Genomic DNA, 12,709 nt, shown 5'->3' on the forward strand with positions numbered 1-12,709 from the left:
CATCGAGGCATGTATATATTCATGTGTATATTCACATCAAAGTATGCATATTTTCACTTGGTACAACAACAATACATAGATATTAAAAGTATGACATTTATGTCTACATTTTCGTTAGATATAACTTGGACATGTCCATATTTCGTTAAGTATAATACCCACTAACTAGTATCACTGTGTACGTGGATATACATATGTACATATCCTAGTATGAATGTTCATACCATGTTTGTTTCTGAAAGCAATTATTGACCATTTAATATACTAGTAGTACATGCAAATAAAATATGAAAAGTCATTATTTTGTCAATTGAATGTCATGCACTAATGAATATGACTTGCCATAACCAGCCTAGGTGCACAGGCTCCTAGGTGCCCCATATATATAGGTGTCACGTGTGGTGGTATATGGAACACGTGGGGTAACTACCCCTGGGTGGTAGGATGTATATATATATATGGTTGTACGAGGAAATTCTATGATATATGATTGGTCCTACGAGAAATTTTATGATATATGCATAACGTGTATTGTATGTAGTAGCGTAAGATATATTTGAAATGAAAAAAATTAAATAGAAAACTGAAAATGAAAAGAAAAAATAAATAATAAACCCCAAAATCTCAAAATCCCAAAACCCCAAATCCCCGAAGCCGTTAGTCCCGGTTGGTGTTACCAACCGGGACTAAAGGTCCCCGCCCCCCGATGCGCGCTGCCAGCCAAGTGGAAAGGAATTAATCCCTGGTCGTGGCAAACCGGGACCAGGGGGGAGGGGCTTTAGTCGCAAGTTATTAGCCCCGATTGGTGAACCGTGACTAAAGGCCCTTACCAACCGGGAGTAAGAGCGTCTCCATCCGCGCCCCCAACACGCCCCTCCTAGGTCGTTTTTTTTCGCCGGCGGGCCAAAAAGGCCCCAGTCGCGCCCCCAGAAACCTGTTTTCGTCGATTAGAGCCAAAATTAGCCTCGACGGTCTCAGGCCGAACTCAGCGCATTGGGGACCCCCAGGAGCGCCGACACTATTATTTGCATGCAACAGGCCCACTGTCAGCCTCCCACTCCCTCTCTTCCTCCTCCCTATCTCTTGCATGCAACAGGCCCACCCATGTGCATGCCTCGCCCACTTCATCTCTTTTTCCTCTCATCTCTCTTGACTTGTAGTGTTGGGTGGGGGCATAGCTGGAAAACTTTTCCTCCCCATGCCAAAAATTTCGCCGGTATAACCCCAACCGGGTGAAAAAGTGCCTCCTGGGAGGCCAACCAGCGGAGATGCTCTAAAGCCCCGTTTTCTACTAAGGATGTAGCCATATGAATGAACTCCGTTAACAAATTTCGGTGTGTACTCGTGTGATTGCTTGGTCTTTGAATGATCAATGAAATGCGTCGAATTATTTTAACGACGACTGTACGATGGAGAACTCGTGGTCAAGGCACATGCCCAAGACTGCTTGAGCCCATTTATGCTTGCTCTTAACGTGCATGATCGAGCCCTGCTATCCTGGCATAATCAAACTTGTGGGAGTAACATTAGAAAATTATATATTACAAATTTTTCATATATCAATGGTACGTCTATGTTCCATGGATCAATAGAATATCCGTTCAATGAAAGAAGATGTTTCTGTCGAAAGCAAAACGTCATTGGTACTTCTTCAATCTTAAGAACCATTAGCTCATTCTTTTGGGTGTGTTCATAAGAGTATGATGTGCTTGAATGTGTTTATGCGAATGAGTGTGCATACGTATTGCAGAGCTCAAGGTCACTGCCGCCAGTATCATATTGTTAACTAATCAGCCGCATCATTTTCACCTCTGATGGTAAAAACACGAGGGGCGCACAGTCAAGGCACATGTTCATGACAAAGTATGCTTAAGTGTATTTATTTCTTCAATTTTGTAACTAACTTATGGACGTCTTACTGATGAACCATATTGGAAAGGAAAATGAAGTGCAGGGGTCATGATGATCAGGCAATGTCCGAGGTGTCATTTTGTATGATTTGTCCATGAAAAAGAAAAGAAAACAGATAGATACATCATACGTCTACAAGGTGGCCGATTGGTGTACTTAACGGGAGCGCCTGTGACTTGTGAGGCACATCACCACAGTACCTTGACATGAGAGTGCATAGTCAAGGTCTCAAGGAACATGTCCATGACTAAGTATGGTCAAGTGTACTCTATTAATTTATGTATTCAATTGTACAACTTATGGAGCTTTGACTGGAAAACTGGAAAACTGATGTGCAGGCTGATCTACAAGCAATGTTCGAGTTGTCAAATTTTATGCCACACTAAGGATGTGGCGCCTATATATATAGAAAAGGTGTTCGTGAGTCTTATCCCACACTAAAAGGCATTTCTATTTGTGCTGCAAGCAAACCTGATGGTGATGATGATGGAGCAAAGCGCAGCCACCCTCATGCTCCTCACTCTCGCCTCACTCGTCGTCCTTGCATCGGTACTGAGCCGCAAACCGAAAAACCATAGGCGGCCTCCAGGCCCATGGCGCCTCCCCTTGATCGGAAGCCTCCACCACGTCCTCACGTCGCAGCCGCAGGTCGCCCTCCGGGACCTGGCCAAGAAGCACGGCCCGGTCATGTACCTCCGGTTCGGCCAGATGGACACCGTCGTCGTCTCCTCGCCGGCCGCGGCGCAGGAGGTGCTCCGGGACAAGGACCTCTCATTCGCGTCGCGGCCCAACATCCTGGTCTCAGAGATCTTCTGCTACGGGGGCCGCAATGTCATCCTCGCGCCCTACGGCCCCTACTGGCGGATGACGCGTAAGCTCTGCACGGTTGAGCTCCCGTGCGGCAGTTCGCGCCCTTCAGAGACAGCGAGACCATGTCCCTTGTCGAGAACATCCGCGCCGCCGGTCGGGGCGGCGCGTCATTGAACCTTGGCAAGCTGCTCATTTCCTGCACCAACACTATCACCGCCAAGGCTACGTTCGGCCAGGTGTGCGACGAGGAGCTCCAGGATCGGTTCATGGCCGTGACCGGCCTGGCGATCAAGGCCTCCGGCGGATCCAGCGTCGGGGACCTGGTCCCGTCGCTGTGGTTCGTCGACGCCCTCACTGGGCTGAGAGGCCGTCTGTGGCGTGCGCGCCGGCAGCTGGATGCCATCCTGGACAAGATCATCGCTGATGAACGCAGGGAGGGGCGGCGAGGTGACCACCTTCTCGGAGTTCTGCTTAGGATCAAGGATGAGGGGAACCTTGAATTCCCCATCGACATGACAAACATCAAGGCCATCATATTGGTACGTGTCAAGCTTCATGCACTAGCCAACGTAATAAAAGTCTAAATAGATTGAAAATGCTAGACAATCCATGATATACACTCCAACAATATGATACTAAATAGATCTAATTTCTTTTATCCGAGAGTAACTTAATTTTCATTTTTGTTCATGCCCCTTCAGGATATGTTCACGGCAGGGACGGAGACGACGTCAGCAGTGGCCGAGTGGGTCATGGCCGAACTCATTAGGAACCCAAAGGTGATGGCCAAGGCGCAGGCTGAAGTGCGTCGTACCTTGGACACCAAGAACCCAATAGACCATGAAGAATACATAGATGATCTGCACTACACCAAAATGGTGATCAAGGAGACCATGAGGTTAAACCCTGTGGTGCCGTTGCTTGTCCCTCATCTCTGTCAGGAAACCTGCGATGTTGGCGGATTTGAGGTCAAGGAGGGCACCAGGGTCTTGGTCAATGCATGGGCAATGGCAAGAAGCCCCGAGTACTGGGAAAACGCAGAGGAGTTTATACCGGAGAGGTTCGAGGACGGCACGGCTACCTACAAGGGCTCGCGGTTCGAGTACTTGCCGTTCGGCACTGGAAGGAGGAAGTGCCCCGGCGATACCTTTGGGCTGGCCACACTGGAGCTCGCGGTGACACGGCTCCTCTACTATTTCGATTGGAGCCTCCCTGCCGGAACACGGGTAGATGAGCTCGACATGGAAACAAGCGTGGGGATAGCCACGAGGAGGAAGAACCAGCTGCACCTAGTGGCGACCCCTTATAAGGGTGCTTGCTAGGCAAATACTATCTATGTGCTCTCGTATGTTCTTTTCCGTACACAAAAAAAAATCACCGTGGAGTTTTTTTTTCCCGAGAAATAACCTATGTGGAGTGTATTTGTAAATTAAGTTCATAACCTCTTTATGCCTGCACATGGACGGGTGAATAGCTCATGTGTGAAGTTTTTGATGCGAATTGGAAAGAATGAAACGTAGTTGCGATGATTTACATGGCAATAATAGCCCCTATACAATGGGAATGGTCATCAACGGGGAGCGCAATTAAGTTAAAAACAGGAAGTCAAACTGATAAGTGCATCCGGTGGCGGTCCTCACTTGACAGTGCATCGAGGTTAACGATTCCCCGCCCGACTAGACCCGTGCTACTCCCCTGCTTCTGGTTGCTGCTCCCGTCTTCATTCTCGTCGGCGGCGGCGACGGCGGCATAGCTTACGTTCACGGTCGCGGCGGCGTATGTGGAAAGTGTATTCGGCATTCTAGAGCTATTCCCCTAAGTCTTGAGTTAGATCTAACCAAGTGAGCCTTTGTTTTCCACGGGATCCAGATTGTGGAGGTGGGTGGGGTGGGGGAGCGGTTGCGGCCTTGGGCTGAACGAGATGGAGCCGCGAGAGACAACACCGACTAGGTAATGATCACCCTTTCTAACCTATGCGATGTGTGCCTAGTCTACTTCTGCTGCCTCACGGTGTCCGCCATTGATACACATGGGCGATGGTGCTCAGGTCTTCGAATTCACTATTGAATTCTTTCCGTCTAAAGTGAAGCTAGTTGATGGTAGTGTGCGAGACACACAGAGAGATACAATTGTGAAATGAGAGGTTGAATTTGCAGAAATTGACCCATAGGAAATACAGAGATGGAAGAGAGGGGCATGAGGAATTTTGAGGAGAAAGTTGGGGAGAGCATTTTTTGGGTCCAGGGTAAGAGGTATAATTGTTACTGTTTGATAATTGAAAGGGTAAGTATGTGAGAATTGAGAATGGTGAAGAGATGGTTGATGAAATCGATCGGCAAGACTGCTGGGTAAGCAAAAAAGACTACCATTCATGCATAGCTCGTTGATGTGAAATCGATCGGCAAGACTACTAGGCAAGTTCGATTCATAGATGATATATGATGATTGGGATTCATAGAAACAGATAACGTCCATGTGTACGGGGAAGTGACGGTAATAGAGGGGGCTGTTCAACATGCACAAGAGGGCTATCATGGTGTTGTAAGGGTTATTTTTGTTGATTGGAATACAGTACAATTAGAAGACATTACTGATTTGGCCATTGCATCAATGGCTGACACTGAGATGGCCAATTTTTTGGCATTCCAGTAGATGATCAAGATAAGGAAGAGAGGGGTCAATCGAGTTTGCCTAATGATGCTAACATAGATGCTTGTAGCCCCGGCTAACTCTGTGCCCAACAACTACGGTAAGACGGGAGGGGGGGGTGTTCTTCAGAATGACTACGCGTATAGGCATTTATGCGGTGAATCAGGTTGAAAGCGAAAGTTGCCAAAAAGTGGCAGAATTTAAAGTGCTAGTTATCGATGAAAGCACATATATGCTCCCTTGATGGTTTTTATAATTAATGATAACATACATTGTCTGTTCAACTAATACTTTTACCTAGTATATTTCAGATATAGTCCACAGAGATGACTGGCTAATGGATTGTGTGGAGAAGCCCCAAGGAAGGAAAGGAATAAGATTGGCCAGCTTCAAGCTACAAGACTCTACATTTTATATTTGTGAGAAATCACTTTTAGGTCCATAGGAAAGCCAATACTATTAAAAGAGGTGAGGTATCTATGATGAATTGGTTGCTGAAGTGCTTAGAGACACCCAACAAAAATACTCAGCCATTCTCCCACAAAATTCACTGTCCAAAAGCCTAAACATCAAAATCGGTGCGTGATATGTTAAGTTTTGATTGTTGCATGTTATTATATTATCTATTTTGGATGTTTTATATGCATTTATATGCCGTTTTATATTATTTTTGTGACTAACCTATTAATCTAGAGCCTAGTGCCAGTTTCTGTTTTTTCTACGTTTTTGAGTATTACAAATAAGGAATATTTAATGGGGTCCAAACGGAATAAAATATCCTGAAAGATTTTTCTTGGACTAGAAGACAAGCAACTGACTTGGAGTAGGGGGCAAGCCAATTGCCGGGAGGCGACAAGCCTGCAGGGCGAGCCCTGGGGGGATGGCCGCGCCCCCTGGCTTGTGGGCCCCCCTGGAGGTCTCCTAACCCTATTCTTCGGCCTATAAATTCCCAAATATGTAGTACTTGATGAGTTATGCATGCCCGCTTATACAACCCAGCTTTCAGTGGATCCTGCTAATCATAGATCCCGACGAGGCAAAAGTTGAAGTACTGGACTCACTGGAAAAAAGACCGTAAAGAGTAAATGACCTGAAGTTGATGTCCCACAGGTAATTTCAATCATTATCGCACTATGTCGGCCTCTTTAGTTCAGTTCCTGATATCAAGTAATCAATGACTCCTTTATTCTTTTTCTTTGCCAGGCAGACTTTAGACACGGTTCATCCAGAAGGTTCGTGGTGAATGGAAACCAAAGCTGATATGGGTACGACCTAAGGTAATTAAGCAGTACTAACTACGTCCGTGCATCTACTTAGTTCTAGTTTTAATATCATTATAATGCTTGATTATTATCTGAGTGCATTCTATTCTCGTAATGTGGTGCATGCGGCAGGAACAAGAGACTAATCTATGTGCATACTATGTTTGCGACAACATTCGCTTTATGACCGAACGGCGCCCAGATGCAAGAACTCTTTGGGTACGTAAACATGGTCTAATATATATACACACAACTAATATATTCATATTGGTCCCCTTTTTTAAAGATGAAGGGGATGCGGGATAGGCTCCTACCAAAGGAACGTATATGAGCACTTTAAGTGAAAATTGCGGGATTTTTTGCTTGAGCAGGTCATAGATCCCGACGTAGAATACCACTACACCAATTAATGCATGCATGTAATGCTCTGCAAGTTGTAGGAGAAATTGTATACTATAACAAATATGACGGTGGGTGAACGAATTACTGTCGAGCAATTGATAGAACCGCGCAAAGTCATGAAAATATCTAAGACAATGATCATACATATAGGCATCACGTCCGAGACAAGTAGACTGATACTTTCTGCATCTACTACTATTACTCCACACATCGACCGCTATCCAGCATGCATCTGTTGTATTGAGTTCATGACAAACAGAGTAACGCCTTAAGCAAGATGACATGATGTAGAGGGATAAATTCATGCAATAGATATAAACCCCATCTTTTTACCCTTGATGGCAACAACATGATGCGTGCCTCGCTACCCCTTCTATCACTGGGTGAGGTCACCACACGGTATGAACCCAAAACCAAGCACTTCTCCCATTGCAAGAATCATAGATCAAGTTGGCAAACAAAATCCACAACTTGAAGAGAATTACAAGGATATGAAATCATGCACATAAGAGATCAGAAGAAACTCAAATAAGATTCATAGATAATCTGATCATAAATCCATAATTCATCGGATCTCGACAAACACACTGCAAAATAAGATTACATCGGATAGATCTCCATGAAGATCATGGAGAACTTTGTATTGAAGATCGAAGAGAGAGAATAAGCCATATAACTACTAGCTATGGACCCGAAGGTCTATGGTGAACTACTCACGCATCATCTGAGAGGCAATGATGTTGTTGAAGAAGCCCTCCGTGTCCGAATCCCCCCTCCGTCAAGGCACCAGAACGTGCCCCAGATGGGATCTTGCGGAGACAGAAACTTGCGGCGGAGGAAAAATATTTTTGTGGCTCTCTCCCGTGGTTTTAGATTTTTCGGGGATTTATAGGCGGAAGAAGTAAGGCAGAGGAGCCACAGGGGGCCCACAAGCCTGCTAGGCGCGGGCCACCCAGGCCGCGGCTAGGGGGCTTGTGGCCTCCCCTGGTGCCCTCTGCCTTGGTTCTCAAGCTCCCTGCGTATCTTCTGTTCCGGAAAAAATCTTTTCGAAGGTTTTATTCCGTTTGGACTCCGTTTAATATTCTCCTCTGGAAAAGGTTAAAAACGCGGAAAAAACAGGAACTGGCACTTGGCACTGAGTTAATAAGTTAGTCCCAAAAAAGATATAAAAGGCATACAAAACATCCAAAGTTTGACAAGATAATAGCATGGAACCATCAAAAATTATAAATACATTGGAGACGTATCACTAGCCACAGAGGGTTCGTCACGGGAGCCAAAACGGAAAGTAGTTACTTGAGGTGGACACTCCAGCATGAGCAGGGGCGGGACCGCCGGTACTACATAGTCACGCTCTTCCTCATGCTGATCGATCTTCTCTTCTACATCATGTTGTAGATAGAGATGACGAAACTTGTGGGTGTGCCATGACCATGCAGTTGCACTTATTCGAGCCATGACATGATCGCACTTATGTATCGCTATTTTTGAGATGATGTGATGATATTTTGTGTTGAATGATGATGATGATGGTATGACGAGACTACTGTATGTCTATGATATGTGAGAATGGTGTATGTTTAATATGATGTGATGAAACTATTATATAGAATTCGTATCAATACATCACAAATACGTACAGGGTGCAAATCTGTGAATGTAGTAAAAGTTAGCAGTAGCACTAGTAAATACTTACCAGTAGCGCTGCTAACGCTTTCTATGAGCAAGCGCTACTACTGTAGTTAGCAGTAGCGCTAGACAGGGAAGCGCTACTGCTAACACTACTTAACAGTAGCGCTGCCATAACAGCACTACTACTAGGGTTTAGCTGTAGCGCGATAGCAGTAGCGCTTGGTCCAGCGCTACTGGTATGCATATTTCGAACACTACTACTAGGGTTTTTCCTAGTAGTGTTAGCTCAAAGAATAAACTAACAACAAAAATAATGAAGTGAAAAAGACTCAACTAAAACATTAAGTAAAAAAGAATGAACTAAACAGAATCAACTAAAATTATCAAAGTATTTATTTGTTAAAAATAATCAAGTAAAACATTAACTAAAAAGAATCAAAAAAATATCAAGTGAAAAGAATTTTCATAAAGTTTTTTTGTTAAAATCATTTATAGAAAACTAAAATAAAAGAGAAAAAAATCTTTAATAGCAAAGAATTAAAATATAAACTCGGACTAAAAATTATTAAAGTAAAAAAATTTAAAAAAATGCCACCTACTAGGCCATCACGACGTGCATACGACTAGAAACCCTAGAACCTAGATGGACGAGGATGCATGCCCGCAGAAGGCCCAGTAGGACCACATGGTAGAGAGAGTGCGTTTAGGCCCATAGGCCTGCGTTTGAGAGGAGCTCGAGAGGATTAGTGCAGCGGGGCTTATAAACCACTCTCAACTCCTCTCAACTAGCGAGGTGGGACTAAACATTTGGCCGCGGCATCACCCCCTTTAGTCCCGGTTTGGGGCTCCAACCGGGAGTAAAGGCCCCCTTTTAGTCCAGGTTGAAGCCACCAACCGGAACTAAAGGCCTCTGCTTCTCGCCATTCGGCCTGCCAAAAATGAGCTTTAGTCCCGGTTGGTGGCATAAACCGGGACTATAGAGGTACCTTTAGTCCCGGTTGAAGGCACTAATCCGGACTAAAGGTGGGCCTATATAAGCCACAGTTTGGAAATTTTGATCTCTCCCCCTCTCTCCATTCGATCCCAACGCCGACGCTCCCCCTGCCCCCGAAGCCGCCAGGCTGCCGGAGTCACTGCCACCCCCGAATCCGTCCTCGTCCATGCCTACGCCTCCCCCATCTGCCAGCCAACGAGCAGCTGTTGCGCCTTGACCCTCCTCTGCTTCCCTCGGCGAGCTCCGTCGCCACTCCTCCCTCTCCTCCTCTAGCTTCGGCCGCCTCCCTTCGGTCTACGCTCCAGCGCCCCCTCCTCTCCCCACGCCGCGCTGAGGCGCCCCTATCCTCTCCCCTCGCCGATGCCGTGCACCCCCGCGCTCAGGCGCCTCCATGAGAAGGCGTAGACAAAAAATATTAGAGGGATTAGTTAGCAGTGCAAACATTACTATTGCAAACATTACTTCCATCTCTATTGCAAAAATTAATTATGCAAAAATCCCCGACGAGCAGTGCAAAAATTAGTTATGCAAAAATTAGTTAGCAGTGCTCTATTGTATCATTGGGCATTATATACTATAGCAACTATTATCTATAAGCAATATTTTCTTTTTCTTAAGTTTTTTGCTGAACCTAATTAAATAGTTGCTACTGGTATCTAGCAGTAAAAGTTTAGAAAACTTTATTCAATAGTAGGAATTGAAATAGTTATAGAATTTGTTCTTGGCGTTGACGTACGATGCCTGGCCCGCATGCTTGTCGTTGACTCGGTGACGATCACTTGCTTGGGAGGCGCCAGCATGTGCGAGACTAGGTTCCGCCTGGCTGGTACTGGGCGGAGCTACCTTCCTGGGCACACAACTTAGTGTGGAACCGGGCTCCCTTCATCGACCCGGAGCTTCTTTGGTGGCGGTCGCGTGGGCCACTTTCGGTGCCGAGGCTGCTGGCCCCCGAGGAGGAGGTACGTCGCCGTGTCAGGGAGGAGGACGAGCACGTCCGTCGCTACATGAAGGCGTTGGAAGCCATGTTCTCCAATACCTGAAAGGTTCTTGAGGGATCTCACCCAAGCTATGATTCGGTGATGGTTCCTGCTCTTTGGGTGTCCACAGCCCACGCCTGTGTATAGCGACAGCTCTTTATTGGTTGATCAGTTAGATATTATTCAAGGGATGTATTAGTGATGTATTCGAGATTATATATTCGATAATATTAAGTGGATTATTAGATGATGCATTATTTAAGTGGATTATTCGATGTATTAGTGATATTATATATACATGATGATCTTGCTAGCTATAGTGAATACTAAATTGTTTTATCTTTTTGTTAGTTAGTTAAGCTATGGACGATCGAGACAGAGACCATGACCAACCGGATGTCTTGTACGACATGATACGGTGTGGAAACGAAGAGAATGAAGAAGCAGATGATGACTACACCGACGACCAGCTCCTCGTGCCGGACCTCCTCGCGCACCGGACAAGCTCCTCGCGCACCCTCCTCCCCGTCGCTGAGCCCGCTCCTCGTTGTCGCTGGCCTCCACAGCTAGATCCATCCCCGGGATCCCATTGAGCCCCTCCTGTTGCCATCATTGTGCCCACACCGTCGTCAACCTCGTGCCCCTGTCGTCGTTGCAGGACCCGCGCCATCATCGTCGTGCCCTCCCCCGAGCCTCCTCATCATCGCTGCACCCTCCCCCTCCGGTGAGAAGTATGGCATTTTTAGATGTGCTCTGTTTTTTTAGATGAGATGTATGAGATGTTTTGTGAAAATGTGAGAGAGATGGGATGAGATGAGAGAATCTCTTTTAGGTTTTTTTAGATAGAGAAACAAATGTTAAAATTTGCATTTGTTGTGGCTTTTTTTGTTGCATAATAAGATTAGATGAGATGAGTTAGAGGAGTCCCCAATGATCGTCGGTGAAGAGTTATCGACGTGCCCCATGCTCAAAGTGTATTCCGATACAGAGGTGTGCTCTAGCGGAGCTATGGTCGAGCAGAGTGTAACACCCTGGTTTTCGCTCCTTGATTTTTTCATTTGCGGGATTTGACCCCCGTCTTTTTCTCGGGTTATCAGATTTCTTTCACCCTGGGAATGTGAAGATGGTCATCTAGCCTTGCCTTCCCTAAATTCTCCCCATTTTAGCCATTCCACCCAAGACCTTTTCTCAGGGTTTTGCCGTCAAAACCCTACCTTCCGAATTGCCGGAAGGGAAACCCTGATCTCTCGTGTTTCAAAGGAACCCCAATTTCTTTTGCCCTGTTGCCTCCCAAACCTTTTCCCAATGATCATCCTTCATCTTTGAACCCTGGACATGCAAAAATATTGCCAAGTCATTTGCAATATTTTTGATTTAGAATTAATTCCTTTTTTGCCAGTTAAAGGAATTAAATCCAGGAAAATAGCTATCCATCTCCAAAGCTCATGAAAACTTGTAGAGATATTATTTGTGATCATATTGAGCTCCTATAAAATATTGGCCATCATAGAATAAGGGAAAATTGCATTTTCCTATTTAATGCCAATATAGTATTTTGGGCACTTTCTAAAGGAACTACCATTTTGGTAGCCAGGAAAAATCCCAAATAATTTGTGGAGCTTCTCCTATCCATATCTTCATTATTTCCATCAAAATCCCAAGTTCCCTAGTTCACATTTTGAGCACAACATCAAATTGCAGATTCTGTCCAGTTGGGAAATTTGCAAAGGAAATGCTCTATTCCTTGATCTCCTTGAAGTGAAAGTTTTCATGATGGTTTACATTGTTAAATAACTAATGAATACCAGATATAAGCTCAATCTATCTCACCATCTTTTCCCAGCAATTTTCCTAAGTTTCTGCCCACTTGGAAGCTGTGTGAAGGAAGCGCCCTCTAGGAATTTCCAATTGAGTTGAAACTTCTCCAGTATCTTCATTTGATCAAATCATCATCTTTCCCCAAGTTTGAGCCAAATTCATTTAGCCATTTGAGCCCAGCTTTAAATTCTAGTTTCTAGACCATTTTGTGGTTTCTGAAGGAAGTGTATGCAAACAGGGTCCAGAAGACTTAA

At 45.2% G+C, this 12,709-nt stretch overlaps 1 pseudogene; it reads left to right on the top strand.

Moving 5' to 3' along the window:
- The first annotated feature begins 2,359 nt into the window (after nucleotides 1-2,359).
- On the top strand, nucleotides 2,360-4,097 carry LOC123424376 (annotated as a pseudogene).
- Nucleotides 4,098-12,709: the final 8,612 nt, after the last annotated feature.

The sequence above is a fragment of the Hordeum vulgare genome, chromosome 2H, assembly GCF_904849725.1.
Source record: "Hordeum vulgare subsp. vulgare chromosome 2H, MorexV3_pseudomolecules_assembly, whole genome shotgun sequence".
Classification (NCBI taxonomy): Eukaryota; Viridiplantae; Streptophyta; class Magnoliopsida; order Poales; family Poaceae; genus Hordeum; species Hordeum vulgare.